Source organism: Siniperca chuatsi, linkage group LG4 (genome assembly GCF_020085105.1).
Source record: "Siniperca chuatsi isolate FFG_IHB_CAS linkage group LG4, ASM2008510v1, whole genome shotgun sequence".
Lineage (NCBI taxonomy): Eukaryota > Metazoa > Chordata > Actinopteri > Centrarchiformes > Sinipercidae > Siniperca > Siniperca chuatsi.
Window position 1 is genome coordinate 15,294,473 of NC_058045.1, and position 14,541 is coordinate 15,309,013.

Consider the following 14,541-nt stretch of genomic DNA (forward strand, 5'->3'; position numbering starts at 1 on the left):
CATTATAGTAACTAAAATCAGGTCATAGTATACCAGCTGTAGCAAGCCTCAGACAGACAGCATCTTTAAGCCTTCTGCTCTCACCCACACAGTATTCCTGCTGTATAGCACAGCGGTCTACCTTCACCATCTCTGCCTTCTCTTTCTGTCTTTCTGAGAATAGAGCTCAGAGCTCTATGGTTTACATAAACCACAATATCTTCTCAGCTTGGAGGGGGAAGAAAGGCACAAGCATCTGTTTTTGTTTGCATTTTATTCCAAAACATAAAATTGAATCAATCTTTTAATACTCTGGATTGTATAAACACGGGCGAGAACTGCTTGAATAAATATCAAGAATGAAAATGGATTTCTCGTCGACGACTATTATCTATGTGGTTTATTTATGAATACTACGGCTGGTGCCAAAATAGGCAAGACATAAAAATACAGAGATAATGTGTTTAGCCTTTTTCATTTTCTTCTTTTTAAGTGAAAGAATAAATATTAGGATTTACATCACATTTACATTTTTATCAAAACCAAGTTCGGTGCCACTAAACCTGTGTGCACCATTTTCATCTGTGGTTGCCAGGACAACTGTGAAAATAACAAGAGCAACATGACACTGACATCTTTAACAGGAAAATCATTAAAAGCAACATGAGGGGCCAGATGATGCTGTCTGTGCCACAGTCAGACTGTGACTGATAAACACCATGCTAGATCCATAAATAGACTAATAGCTCTTTCACTGCTTCCACTACAATGCACTCAGTCAGGACAGTTAGTGGGTGTTTTTGTAAAAATGATAGATAAAATCCTTTCCATCTCAGAGACTCATAATAGTGGTGTGTAATATCAGACACAGTGTGAGATGCAAACATACACACACAAACACAGCACACACACACCTAAACATATCCCAGGGCCATCTATCGCTGGCCACACAACACCCACCGACACTTAACTACTTCTCATATACACATATATTCATAAGGTATTATGCAGAATAACAGTTTTATGGATTTTAAATGGCATTCATTTACGAACACTGTGGCTAGCCATCACATGGAAGGGCTATTTTATCCCCCCTTTATGTAGATCAGTCTTCTTGGGTGAGATGCAGAGGGAGGTCCAGGACATTAGGGAAGTTGGATCTGTCTTCAGCCACTGATTAAACACTGAGCGAGGTGAAGGAATAGAAAGGGATTGCTTCAACTGGGAGTGATGCACGAATGCATAATGGAACCATGAATGGTATGCCTCAATTAATACCCTTTGACTGTGAGGATTCCAGATAACAAGAAGACGTTTCCGTCAATATTTCTTAACTCTTTTTACGAGCAGCGCTCTAGTTACTACTGTGCACTGCACAGAGTGAAACAAACTTCACACAACCGCACTGAGAACCACAACAGATCCTCCACAGCCAGGGGATGACTTTCTATAGTCTGTGCACGCTCCAGAGTGTGTGTATGTATGTGTGTGACAGGTTTATAGGAGTCATTTATCCTGCTCAACGGGCTAGTGTAGTGCAGAATGGTGGCCTGAGTGCCAGGCGTAGCTTATTGTTGTGTAGCCTTTATGGGCTACATTAAGTACAGCTGAGTGAGAGGGAAACATACAGTACAATACCCTGAGCTCACACATGTCATACACACAGAGATTAACTACCTCCCTGGGCCCAGGGCAGGCCTACATCCACTCAGCATAAGACCCTGGCACACTCCCTCCAACTGCAGACGTGGGTGAAGGTATGTGAGTGTGTGAGGCACTGAAACTAATTACAAAAGTTCAAGGAAAAGTTCAGTTAGCATTTGAAGACATGACCAAAGGAAGATGCCTTTAGACACTAAGAATCGCACATATTATTCTTATGAATACTTGGTCTGCTTAAGATCACGGAGGCTGATTTTGCTCTAAGGTAGACAAGGCAGTATTTCAGTTAGAAGCACCACAGTCCAGATGGTGAGAGATCGGAGCAGGTCATTAAAAAGCCTCTCTCTCCACTCCTCTGATCAATCGGAGCAATAAAAGCAACATGGATTACACACCACCACTGGACTGCTCATGATTAACACAGACACAAATATGTGCGCACACACACAAACAAAAATACACATGTGTGCACTTGTTCTCAGACACACTGGCACAGACAAACGGGTCCAACAGTCAGGCGATTTGAAAAGCAGTTTTATTCTCTCACTTACCCACTTATAACACCCCCCACCCCGCATCGTGTCTGCTTTTTTGAAAGCTTCATAAGCGTCGCCTCTTCAACTGTGTTCCACCGTATAAAAATAGAGGCCATTATATTGCCTAATGCCTACCTGCCAGCCCTCTATGCTCCCTCCTGTACACGAAGGCTTTTACATGATGAGGTGGCTGACATGTTCCACACACACCATCCATTACCATATGTACACTGGATGAGACTCAGCCTGCGCAACTTATACTAATGCATGTTTGGTATGCCCTGTGGGGGTGGGAGACATACGCGCACATGTACGCACAGGCACACACACATACTACGTTTGAACAAAAAGATGTGCAAACTCTCTCCCATACAAATATAATGGCAGCACTGTGATATGCCACTTGTATTAACAGCAGGATGCTTTTAAAGTAAATAAAAACATTATAGCTGGCTCTCTGGGTGATGCGAGGTCCTGCTTCTCAGAGGCTCGCTCTGTGTGTGTATGTGTGTCTGCGTGTGACGAGAAGAGGGGGGCAATCCTCTGCGCTGGGGCAGCGGTTCCTCTCTAATTGCCCCTCTAGGTGCCTGTGTGCTGGAGAGCTGAACTGAGGGTAAACACAGATCTAGAGATGATTAATAGCCAGAGGTCAGAGCAGAGCACAAACAGGCAGAGAGGCTGAGACCTCACTCCATCCTTCCTCGGCCATCCAAATCTACACACAAACACACACACGCTGCAAGCAAGGAAAGTCAATTTTTTCGATGGCAGATCACTACATGCGTTTACACTAAAAATCCAAAAATATCTATCCATCCTAGATTCCCCTCAGCAGAGCGGAGGAGAGGCTGGAGATAAACGAAGAAGGTCAGTCAGGGGTGAGGGTAAAAGGTAAAGCTGAAGGGTGAAGGGGAAGGGTGAGGGTCAAGGTGTCGGCCCACAGCAGAAGTTCTTAACAAGCCATAATCAATACATAAATACAAATCAAAGACCAGGAAACCCTGAGCTCCTGTTTCTCCTACATCCCTATGCAGCTGTAGGTGGTCTTCCAAAGATTTTACACTGTAGCAGAGAGAGACACACAACCTGCTTCTATTACCTGCCCACTTTGTCTTCTCTGTCCCCTGACAAACACACACACACTGTTCTCTTCCCTACAGTACATCCCATGCACACATTTCTATCTCTCGCACCAATCTGCACACAACACACACACACACAAACAGCACATCCCCAGCTGAATGGAGTCAGGTTGGGCGGCCCTTCATTTTTCATGCAAACGGTAATTTAGTGAGACTGCCTATTGATTGAGCGCCGCTTGTCTCCCAAACAATGCCACTTCAATCAGCGGCCCGTGGGGGGAGGGGGGCTGGAGGAGAGGGAGGAGATGGAGGAGAGAAGGGGGGGAGAGGAGGGAGGGCTGCCGATAGCTGCAGTGACTGATTTAAGAGATGGATAAAAAGCAGATACGTCCCCCGCCCCTGTACTGATTAATGACAGTGGCCAGAGCAGCCCTGGACTATGCATCATGATTTAACCACCAGCCCCTCATCTAAAGATTAGCGTGCACGCACACACACACACTGTAAAAGCACCCACACACACAGTGTATAACCTACTGTACCACACAGAAAGACAAGACACGGAAGGTGTGAAGGGAAGAAAGGGAAGTGAAGCAGTGAGAAAGACAAGTGAAAGGATAATGGGGGCGCAAGGAGATACTGTATGACTGTGTTGAGTTGGTTTTACTGAATATTCAGTGGCAGAAATGTGCTTTTCAAAAACTAAACTCACTGAAATTCCAGGACGTTGTGGAGACAAATGAGGAGATGGATATGTCCAGTACAGTCAAATAACATGACACACTCTGGGTGTGAGTTTGTATTTACATAGTAATGTAATTTTCTTGCCAGTCATGTGGCTAATTGTGTGCACCGTCAGCTGGACGTGGCAGAGGGTTCAGGGAGAAGAGTGCAAGTGTATGTTTCTGTGGTAAAAGGTGTGTTACAAAGACGACAGGGGTGTCTACTACACTGGCCTCTCACACTAGTTGAAGTCTAGCTATTAAAGCATTGACAACAAGGCTGAAGGGTGGGCCTGCAACTTACAATAATTCTGATTATCGATTAATCTGCCAAATATTTTCTCAATTAAATGGCCTGATCTATAAAACGTCAGAAAATAGTGAAAAATGTCCATCCCAGTTTCCCAGAGTCCAAAGGTCACGTCTTCAAATGTGTTGTTTTGTCCAACCAACTGGAATGAGGTTAAATCAAAAGCAGAACAAAACAGCAAAAAATTAAGATAGAAGACAGAAACTCTGTATTTACTTTTTTAAAAACTGCTGTAAACAGGTAAGGTTTTATGTAAAATAGAGAAAAGGTGCCTGATTTGTTGGGGGACAGAAGGTGTGCTGTGGAAAGAGCAATTTCTACACTGTATCACCTCATACAGAAAGCCACGAGCAATGTCTAACTATAGTTTTGATCACAATACTGCCAAAAACCTGAAGTAAGGTGGAAGTACAAAGTAGGGAAAAAGAAATTATGTGAGGAGCTTTAACGCCACACTTGTTCTACAATGAGTCTTCAGTCTTTGACATTAAGGTGTTAAAAAGGTTGTGAAACTGTTTCTGTTAACTTGCACCTCAACATGCACAACAGAGTCCAGCTACAGTCCAATCAACCCCAGTGTTCCTAGTCCAGCCCATCACTGCTAGCCTTCTTTAATACAACCTGGACAAACCAGACAAAGTCTAATGTCACAGTTTGTGCTCAAATGCAGGGCTGAAACCTAGAGCGCAATGTAAAGTTGTGGGAAGGAAAACACTGACTCTGGTCCATTAGTTGTGCTGGAAGCTGAGGAGGAGGATTGGAGCCCCTCCCTGCAGCTGCTAAAATATTCATCAGACTCCCTGAGAGCATGTCTGCTAATAGTTATACATGGAGCAGGAGAAAGAAGTGAGAAGGAGGAGGAGAGGAAGGGTGGGAGCGAGGCAAGAGGAGGAGAAATTGGGGAGATGAGCGATGCTCCCTGTGTGCATGTCAGCTAATAGTCAAACATAAAGCGCTAGGAGGGAGGGGAAAAAAACAGGAGAAGAAATAGTGGGACGGGAGGAGAGGGGTTGTTTAAATAGTCTGTGGCTGAAATCACAGGGGATGGACCACGTAAAAAAGCAAAAGTGAGGAAGAGAGAGAGACAGAAGGAGAAAGGGAGAGAAAGATTGAGAGGGAGTAATCACTCCTTTTCCTCCTCCCCTGCCATCACTCGCCCCTCTGAGCTGCATTCCAGATTGATTAAAAGCCCCTCTTGTAATTGTCAGATCTTGTAGGAACCATCTCTGTATGTATCATGTGTGTAAGAAGGAGGAGGGGGGGTACTCTGTGTGAGCAGGGTAGAAAAGAAACCCAATTTCAATCACGTCAACCAGTGTAACAGTAGTCACTTCAATAGCCACCATTCGCTACCACATCAATCAGAACTCCCACTCAACTAAAGAAATATTGTTGTCTTTACAAACACCAGCACAGGTAGCCAAGCTCTATCTTTGGATCCCACTGAAAGAAAAAAAACATACATGTGCATAAACACACACTCATTCACACACATTCATTTCTCCAGTCATTAAAATGAGAAATGGCCAATGGTGTAGAAGCTGTTGAAATACCATTAAGAAATGGAGACAAATGCAGTGGATCCCAGCCTGCTATGGCAACCTTACTACAGTAAATCAGACAGTGACGAATATTACTGAGACCATGCTGCACGCATATGTACACACAGATACACGCACAGACAAAACACACATGCACACACTCATTCGCAGACAAACTGTGGAAACAATCTGCGAGGCACCTTCCCAAAAAGCTCCTTTGGTGGATTAATGAGTAATTATCCTAATTAAATGTTTCCTGATCATCCGTTATGATATATGGATGATTATTATGTTCTGAGATATTAAGTGATAGTATAACAGAGCAGTCTGATATCATTTCAAAGAATTAATGGGCGTTTATACAGAGGAACCATGTGGAAATATGGCACAAATTAAAGATTGAATTAACTTTTGTTATTTAATCACAGGTTCTCTGTTCAGGTTTTTTTTAAATGCAGAACGCTCACAGAAGAAGATCCAAAAAGTGAAAAAATGCAATCAAGTGCATCCTGTGCAAACACATTCGGTGCCATACAAAAATCACTATATCAAATACAGTGCACTTTAGCAGATAGTGACTATAATGTGGACCAGAAAATGACATTCCACTAAAAACAATACCAAGCAGACTGTTTGTAGTGTTAGATATATGCCAATATGTACTTGTTATTTCTTTTTAAGCTCACATGAGTCTCTAATTTATAAGCTGTTATTCAGATAACCACCTTGCATGCAGATTGAGAGATGCCAAAAAATGCAGTGCAGTTTTCTTTTGATCCTTCGAAGACATATCTGCTCTTATGACCAGTTGATTGTGTTACTTAGCCTAATGTAAACCAATAAACAAGGCCAACCTTGCAAGCAGGGTCGATGCTTATTTAAAAGCTCATTGATTAACAGTTGTGATTATTGATCATGCCATGTGGCCCAGACAGGATTGACGGATCTGATAGGTCAGGGTCCAGATTCACACAGACAGACCAACAGGACAGGGAGAGAGAAGAGAGAAGGCTGACAGGCAGAGAATCTGATAGACACACACTCTGATACAGCTCCTCTTCTCAATCATGTACTAACTTGAAGAGATTACTTGACGTATCAACTTATTATCTGCACAGTACTTGAACCTCTTCAATATTTTTGCCCTAACCCCTATCTCGCGCTCCACCACCTGATTTGCTTCTCCATAGAGTTCACGGTGCAGAGCAGAGTAGTTGCATGTGAAGGAGATAGTAAGCAGTAATATTCAATTATTGTATGCACGGCGTCCCCGTCCCACCCTAAATTGATTTCTTACAGAACGGGAGGCATCGCTCAGCACTGACACACAGCCATGTTTCCGCCATCTACCACATCCCACGCAAATTACTCCTCCATCTGCTCTCCCTCACCACATCGCGCATTTACCCCTCTCCTCCCTTCTTTCCTTTCCTCTCCTCTCTTCTTTCTCCTTTCCTCCCGTCTGTCATCATCTACTCATCTTCTCCTCTCCTCTCCCCGTCAGGCTACACAGCTATCTGTGGTTGGCATAGGCCCTGGCTCCCATGCAGTACATTTAATCTGTCTTTAATCTCTTTGCATTGTAATGGAAAATGGTTTTGTGTTTTACTATTTGATTGAAGCTGCGAGCCCGCCCCTCACCACACCATGGGACTCTGTGTTTAGGAGTGGGAGGTGTTTTCAATTTTGCCCGTGCTCAAATTGTCTTTTATCAAAGAATTCATATCAGTAATGTGATTCTACATATCAACCAGGCTGTTTGTAAGTGGCCTAATAGGAGAAAGGCAAAGAGTGGAGAGAGAAAGATAGAGCCAGAGAGAAAAATGAAAACTGGCTTCCACTCACAGAATTACACTGAATTAAAAGGCTGCTGAAACATTTTTCATTGTAATATTCTGAAGCAGAAAAGGTTGAATGCGGCTCATCTGTAAAAGGAGAGTGCCTGTTTTCACCTGGAGCTGGCACACAGTAGTTGTGAAAGTTTTCTCCCATCAGGTTATACCATCATCATAAAGACCTTTACAATTGTACCTTTAATAAAGCCACACAGAGTGGGAGTAGGTCTAATCAATACTTCATATAGCTGGGATTATTTGTTGAGACTCAACATAGATTCAAAACATCTAGGTTCGATAGTCATGTAAAGCTAGAATTGATTTGTTCATAAAAGCTGTGAAATTTTTAATGTTGGTGTCACATTTATTTTTTTTTCCCCCCAGCATCACATTTTTTATTCATACGCACATTGTCACTTTTACAAAAAACAGGCCTGTGTTTAACGCTGATGGTTAAAATCAACAAAAATCCAAACATATACTATAAACACATGCACAAACACACATATAGGAATGCATGTACACATACACACACACACACACACACACACACACACACACCCACAGTCTCCTCTCTCCTATTCTAATTAAAGGGACCTCTCTGCCCTGGGTGTGTGTGTGATATTGACACTTAGCTCCGTACAATAAACTTTATTGGCAAGCCCTGCTTGATTACAGTACTAAACTAGAATAACAAGGAATATGGGAGGAGGGGACGTGGATTATATACTAAACAGACATTAGTGGGCTCTATTCAAATATCTGGTGCATTTTAATAGCGAGCCCTAAAAGGCCTCTGCCTCTGAAGAAAGCCTCTGTGTGGAAGCCAGCAGTGACATGAAGCTGATATATACTTTTTACTATTACTATTATTTATACAAATAAAAAATGACATGGGTGAAATACAATAAAAGGTAGAAAAATAGAGAGGAGAGGAGAAAAGAGATATATATCGAAGGACAGAGGAAGGGAAAGAGGGATAGATTTCCCGTCATTAATGATCTATGGAAAATCCTCTGTCTATTTTCAGATATACTGTTAATGGCTGCTCGCTGCCATTAAAATCGTTGCCGTCGTGAACTCAGCTATTCACATATTGGCTGCTGCTTCATCTAATATTCATCTACCGGAGGTCAATGGCAGTGGTGGCATGCTTAATTTGTATACACAAATTAAGGGTAGAGAATAAGAGTTTTAAATGAGCATAGAGTTGAGATTCAACAAATATAGAATTTATACATTTACTACACCTCAAAAACCTTTGAGGTCCCGGTCACTTTTGTTGCCCTTTTACAAAATCTTTTACAAAATAATAAGATTGTTTTTGAAATTAACACATTTTGAAACGTCTCTACAGACAGAGATGCGAGTTGTATAAATGTATGAAGCAAATACACACAAATAGACATGCAGAGAGGAGGAAAGAAAGAGAGAGTTTGTCTCTCCTCAGCACTCCAACAGCCCTGGTGAAAGAGGCATCCTTTTAAAGAGAACAGACTCTGCAATGATTTCCTCAACAGTGGTGTCTCAAACAATACCTGCAGGCGAAGACTTTGCAAAGCCCTCTTCTGCCCACTAAGCTCTGTGCCATTAGCAACCTTACTTCAGTGAGTGGTGCACTGTACATCAAGCCTACCTAGATGACCTGTGGTCTCCTGCAGAGGTCACCAGCTATTAAATGTATCCAACTTAAAAAGTTTAACAGAATGAAAAAAGATTTTAAAATATGTGGGGGGAAATGTACCTGTTTCAATAAATGCAGAATTTTAATTCCATACATTCAGAAAAGCCTATGATAACAGAGTTGTGACCCAAGAGCAAATGAACAGCAGCTTCAACGCTCACTGATCGTCTCTCTCTGCTCAGTCAGTTGAACTACAATGACCCCTACTGGCCTAAAATGGTACTGGGTTAGTGCACTCCTCAGACAATGAGCTTGTACTTCATTGTGAACTTGTGGCTTTGCAACAGCTCTGGATCTTCATCACAAAAAAAGTCAGGAGGAGAAATGACAGAAAAAAATCATTCTCTTTTCCTTCTTGTAATATAAACTGTATTTTTTCTTCCAAAAAACGTTCAGTCCAGTTTTTGTTGTTTGGAGTTTCTTTCTTGATCTTTTTTCATTCACTTCCATCATCTCTCTCTCTCTCTCTCTCTCTCTGTCTCTCTCTCTGTCTCTCTCTCTCTCGGGGCCTTGGCACCCTTGGCAGGGCCTCTCCCGCTGAGTGTGTTGGCAGAACTCTGTCTCTGATTCACCCACAGCGTGCCCTCTGGCTTAACAGGCTGGCACAAGGACATGGAGCAGAGTTGAGAGAGGAGGGCAGGAAGCATGGAGCTACAGACTGATAGAGCCATATATTACTGACAGAAAGTTATCACAGAATAGGTGAGCAGTATGAGTTAAGATATTTGAGGTGCAGACAACAGTTTTAGGCCTGCGGTTTCTGTGGGCAATGCAGAAAATGTGAGATTGGAGCGGCAGGTACTACTCCGTCAGGTTGCATGTGTGTCTGGAAGAGAACATTAGAGGGAGACACACATGCGGCCTCACCTTGAAGAACCACTGACCCCACACACCTTTATTGCATCTCCAATTAGAGGAGAGGGAGGGAGGAAGAGGGAGATACAGAGAGGGAGAGATGGAAAGAGAGAAAGAAAGAGGGGGAGAGATGTATTTCATAAATGTAGTTCCATAAAGAGCACTGACCCAAATGGCATTCAGTAATTCTTCCCTGTGCCATAGAAGGTGGGATAATCAGAAACTTCATCAAGCTCACTCCTTCCTTCTCTCCTTCCCTGCGTCTGCAACACCTCCTACTGTCCCACCCTCTGCTGGAACCTCTTAAACAAAAATCGTGTGTAATAGCTGCATAACGTATACAGTGCATCCGGAACACGCATCAAAGAACATCCCTCTATTCCCACTTCACCGCTTCACTTTAATTAAACAAGTATCCTCCACTCAGAGTCTCGCCATCTCTCATCTCTTTGATCTGTTCCCATCCGACTCACAGTAAAAGAAACAGTCCATCTCCACTTTGAGAAAGTTGTAAGTGTTTGATTCTGAAGACTTCCAAGCAGCAGTGGTACAGCATTGATTTTCCACACACCAAAAGGTATTAGAGCACTTACACAATTTTTTTTACTGAAAACATTTTTTTTTTTAAACAGTTCCTTTGTCAAACACTAAAGTATAACTACAAGCCCTTGTGGTCCATATGGGTCTACTGATAAAAGCAAAACAAATTCATTTTTGAAACTGTTCAATAAATTCAAATCTGTCTTCATGACAATGTTGGCAATACATATCAAATCTGTCACTGTTATGTTGAGATGGATATGGGAGGGCAGAAATCTGAAAGAAAATAATACAATTAAAGTGTGTCTCAAGCACCAAGTCTCCATCGATCCATTCGCTCTCTTTTCCGATACACTATGGACTTAACATGGACTTATTCTTTCTTAAGCACAACCAGGACTGCTCCCTCCCCCCAGGGTGCAACACTCACACAATGCTTCAAAAGAACATTTTGTTTATATGTTCAATACCAGAAACATCAATAAAATTATCCAATCATTAATTTCCTATTCAATACAAATTTAATGCAGAGCCACGGAGTAGCTAGCTCATATCCAACGAGGACATCTATCCCCAATCACTCAGCTCTGTGCTTCACATTGCGCACACACACAAACACACACACGTATATATATCAATGGGACTGTCCCTAAAACAGCAATTCCTCACAGACTGACTCAATACTGTAGAGAGGGGGGGGGAGCAAATAAGAAGGATGGTAGTGGTAGGAGAGGGGCCGTATTATTTCTTAAGCACAACTGTCAAGGTGAGAGTCTTGACATTGGATGGTCAGGCAGAGCCGAAAGAGACACACTTACGTATTCTAGTCTACACATTTGGAAAGTCTGGTTTGGTCATACAGGAGTAGTGAACCAGTGGGGGAGGAAGTATTAGTAAGTAGTAGTACTACAATATAAAAATACGTAATACATTACAAGTAATAGTCCTGCATTCAAAAGCTTACTTAAGTAAAAGTACAAAAGTATCCAAAGTAAACGTACTCATTATGCAGCAGAACAGATCCTGTCAGTTATAATATTACATATTATATTTTTGGATGATTATTAATAATGCATTAACATGTAAGCAGCCTTTTAATGTTATAGCGGGTTAAGGTAAAGCTACTTTTAAAGGGGAAGTGCACCAATTTTACACATCAAAGCCTGTTTACAGGTCTTGTGAAATACCACTATATGTAAAAAATAAATAAATAAAAAAGTTGTATAAAGCCTTTTGTGGATTCAGAGCAAACTACGCAAAGTCTGATAAATGCTGAAAACTATAAATTTGAAAATGACAAAAATCTGGAGGTGTGGAGTTATAAAGACGTGCGCTTACCAGACCTCCTCAGCCCGCTCCTCATCTCTGCTTGAGGCTAGCAGCTCGGGGCTACATTAGACGCTACGAGCATAACACAAGAATCTCTGACCAAATTGTCGGCAGTCGAGTTGCAATGTGGGTAGGAGCACTTATTTAGCCACTTTATATACTGTCGGGTAGATTAATCTGTAACAAATCATCATTATCACATTTTTCATTTGTAAAACCTTCATCTGCAAAGTAACTAGTAACTGTAGCTGTCAGATAAAAGTAGTAGAGTAAAAAGTACAATATTTCCCTCTGAAATGTAGTATAAAGTAGCATGAAATAGAAGGAAATAGAAGTACTCAAGTAAAATACAAGTACCTCAAAATTAAGTACAGTACCTGAGGAAATGTACTTACATTCCATACTCTCAGGGGACAGGTCAATGAAAGCGGAGGAACATGGAGGAATGGGGGGTTGAGAAAGAAATAAAAACATTAAAAAAAACCATTTCATACATCATGGTTTCACTCTGACTTTTGTAAGGAGCTCTTATGCACTCCAATCAACAAGCTGGTTCATGGTAAATTTTGCGATCAATGACAGGTTCAGCAGTTCCATGCTCGATGATAAAATCTATAGCTCTCTGTTGCATGTGATTAGGAAATGCGTGGAAATGCTATCATTATTGAATATCATACAGGTAGTGAACCCAGCTGAACCCGCACCTACTATAAACCAGACATAATACATATCAGATGAAGCTGTGAGCTGGGCGTGCATGTGTGTATGTGTTTAACATGTTAGAGCTGACGAGATGACACGAGAGCCACGGTTCACAGGTCAAGTAGAGTCAAACCAGGTAGGTGATTGGCTGATCAGGTCTGAGTGTAATGACTAATCAATGGTTGAATGCATTAGTCTAATCTAATGGGCCAGGTGGGAGAGGACAACGCTAGACGCATGGAACACATGATTGAGCACAACATGCAACAGAAATGCAATCAATAACACATAGAGTGGTCTAATCCCAGGAGAGGTCCCCACTACTGGAACGACCTACTCCACGTGCATTTAAGAGGCGCTGTCTGTGTGTAAATATGTATGGTTGGTTGGTTAGGGGAGGACAGAAAAGGAACCAAGCTGTTTTAGTCTGATTGATTGGATTATGAAATGAAATGAGGGAAATCAAAGCCTTTTGTTTCTGGTCAGCACCCTCACAGACCTCAGTGAGTAGCTACTGTGTGTTTCTGCCCACCTAAGACAGAGTGATGCACTAAAAGAAGCGTGAAAGAGAAAGTGGTATAAGTGACGGGGCGCATTTTAGAATGCAAACAAGAAGAATGTTGATTTTTTTAAAAATGCAAAATACAGGAAATTAATCATCAGTCTGTTTATACAAGCAGGGCAAGGAGAGGTAAGATGGTCATATTTAGGTTTGTCCCAGGAGAAAAGCCACCCTCCTCTGTGTCTGATTTGACCTTCAACCATCACTCAGTGACGAGCATTATGTGAACCTGTCTGTGGGTTAAAAGTATTGCTGAGCTCCCAGGTACTAGTCTGTACATTACTGAGGTCGTTCACATCTATCAGACGAATGTGTTTTAATGCTAAGTATGTAATGGAGTAAAATGCTATGACAAAAGAAACACAAATCAGACACTGACGTTTGTTAAATAAAAGGACAAAGCTAGCAGAATTATTTTTTTGAAAGTTTTTGGAAATTTACAATGACTTAAAATGTGGCAAAACATTGATTAACTCACAAGGAGATCAACCATGAAGAGATCCGCTATGAGAGAGAGAGAGAGAGAGAGAAGACAAGAGCCAGTCAGAGCAGAGGACAGGCCTGGGTCAATACTTGCAGCACATGCTGCTGACACTGCACCACTCAACACACACACACACACACACACACACGCACACGCACACACACACACACACACACACGCACACACATGTACGCACCACACACACACACACACACACACACATTTACATGTACACAAAAGATAGAGAGCCATCAGACCAATCAGTCAGCCGATGTCAATATTTCAAGAGGAAGGCAGAGAAAAGGAGAGAATGCAAGTGTGTGTGTGTGTTTGTGCATAAGAGAAAGTCAGACGTCCCAAACATCCCCCACAACTAAGGAACTTTTACAGACTGAATTAGGTCTTTGTGGACACCGGTCCTCCTTTCTTATTTTCTCTCTATCTAAAGGAAGAAAATAACTAACTAACTAAAATAAACTAATATTTCACCTTCTGACATTTCTTGAGGGACAGCCATTTTCAGCCAGAAGAACAATGAAGACTGCACTTCAAGGGTAATTCCAGTATTTTTAAACCTGGGGTCTAAATGACTAATAGGTACAAAAAGTTTTGGAATTGGTCCAGTAGATTGCCTTAGCCAGCAGCTGCGAATTGGGCTGCAATGGCAAAAACAAGCACTTTTAGTGGGGGTACTTTTGACAGGCGCAAATGCCCCCAA

General features: G+C 42.0%; 1 protein-coding gene across 3 annotated transcripts in view; it reads right to left on the reverse strand.

The window, feature by feature from the left end:
- The window catches only part of wwox (WW domain containing oxidoreductase), a 128,586-nt gene that overhangs the window by 61,983 nt on the left and 52,062 nt on the right, over window positions 1-14,541 (reverse strand). The window lies entirely within an intron of this gene.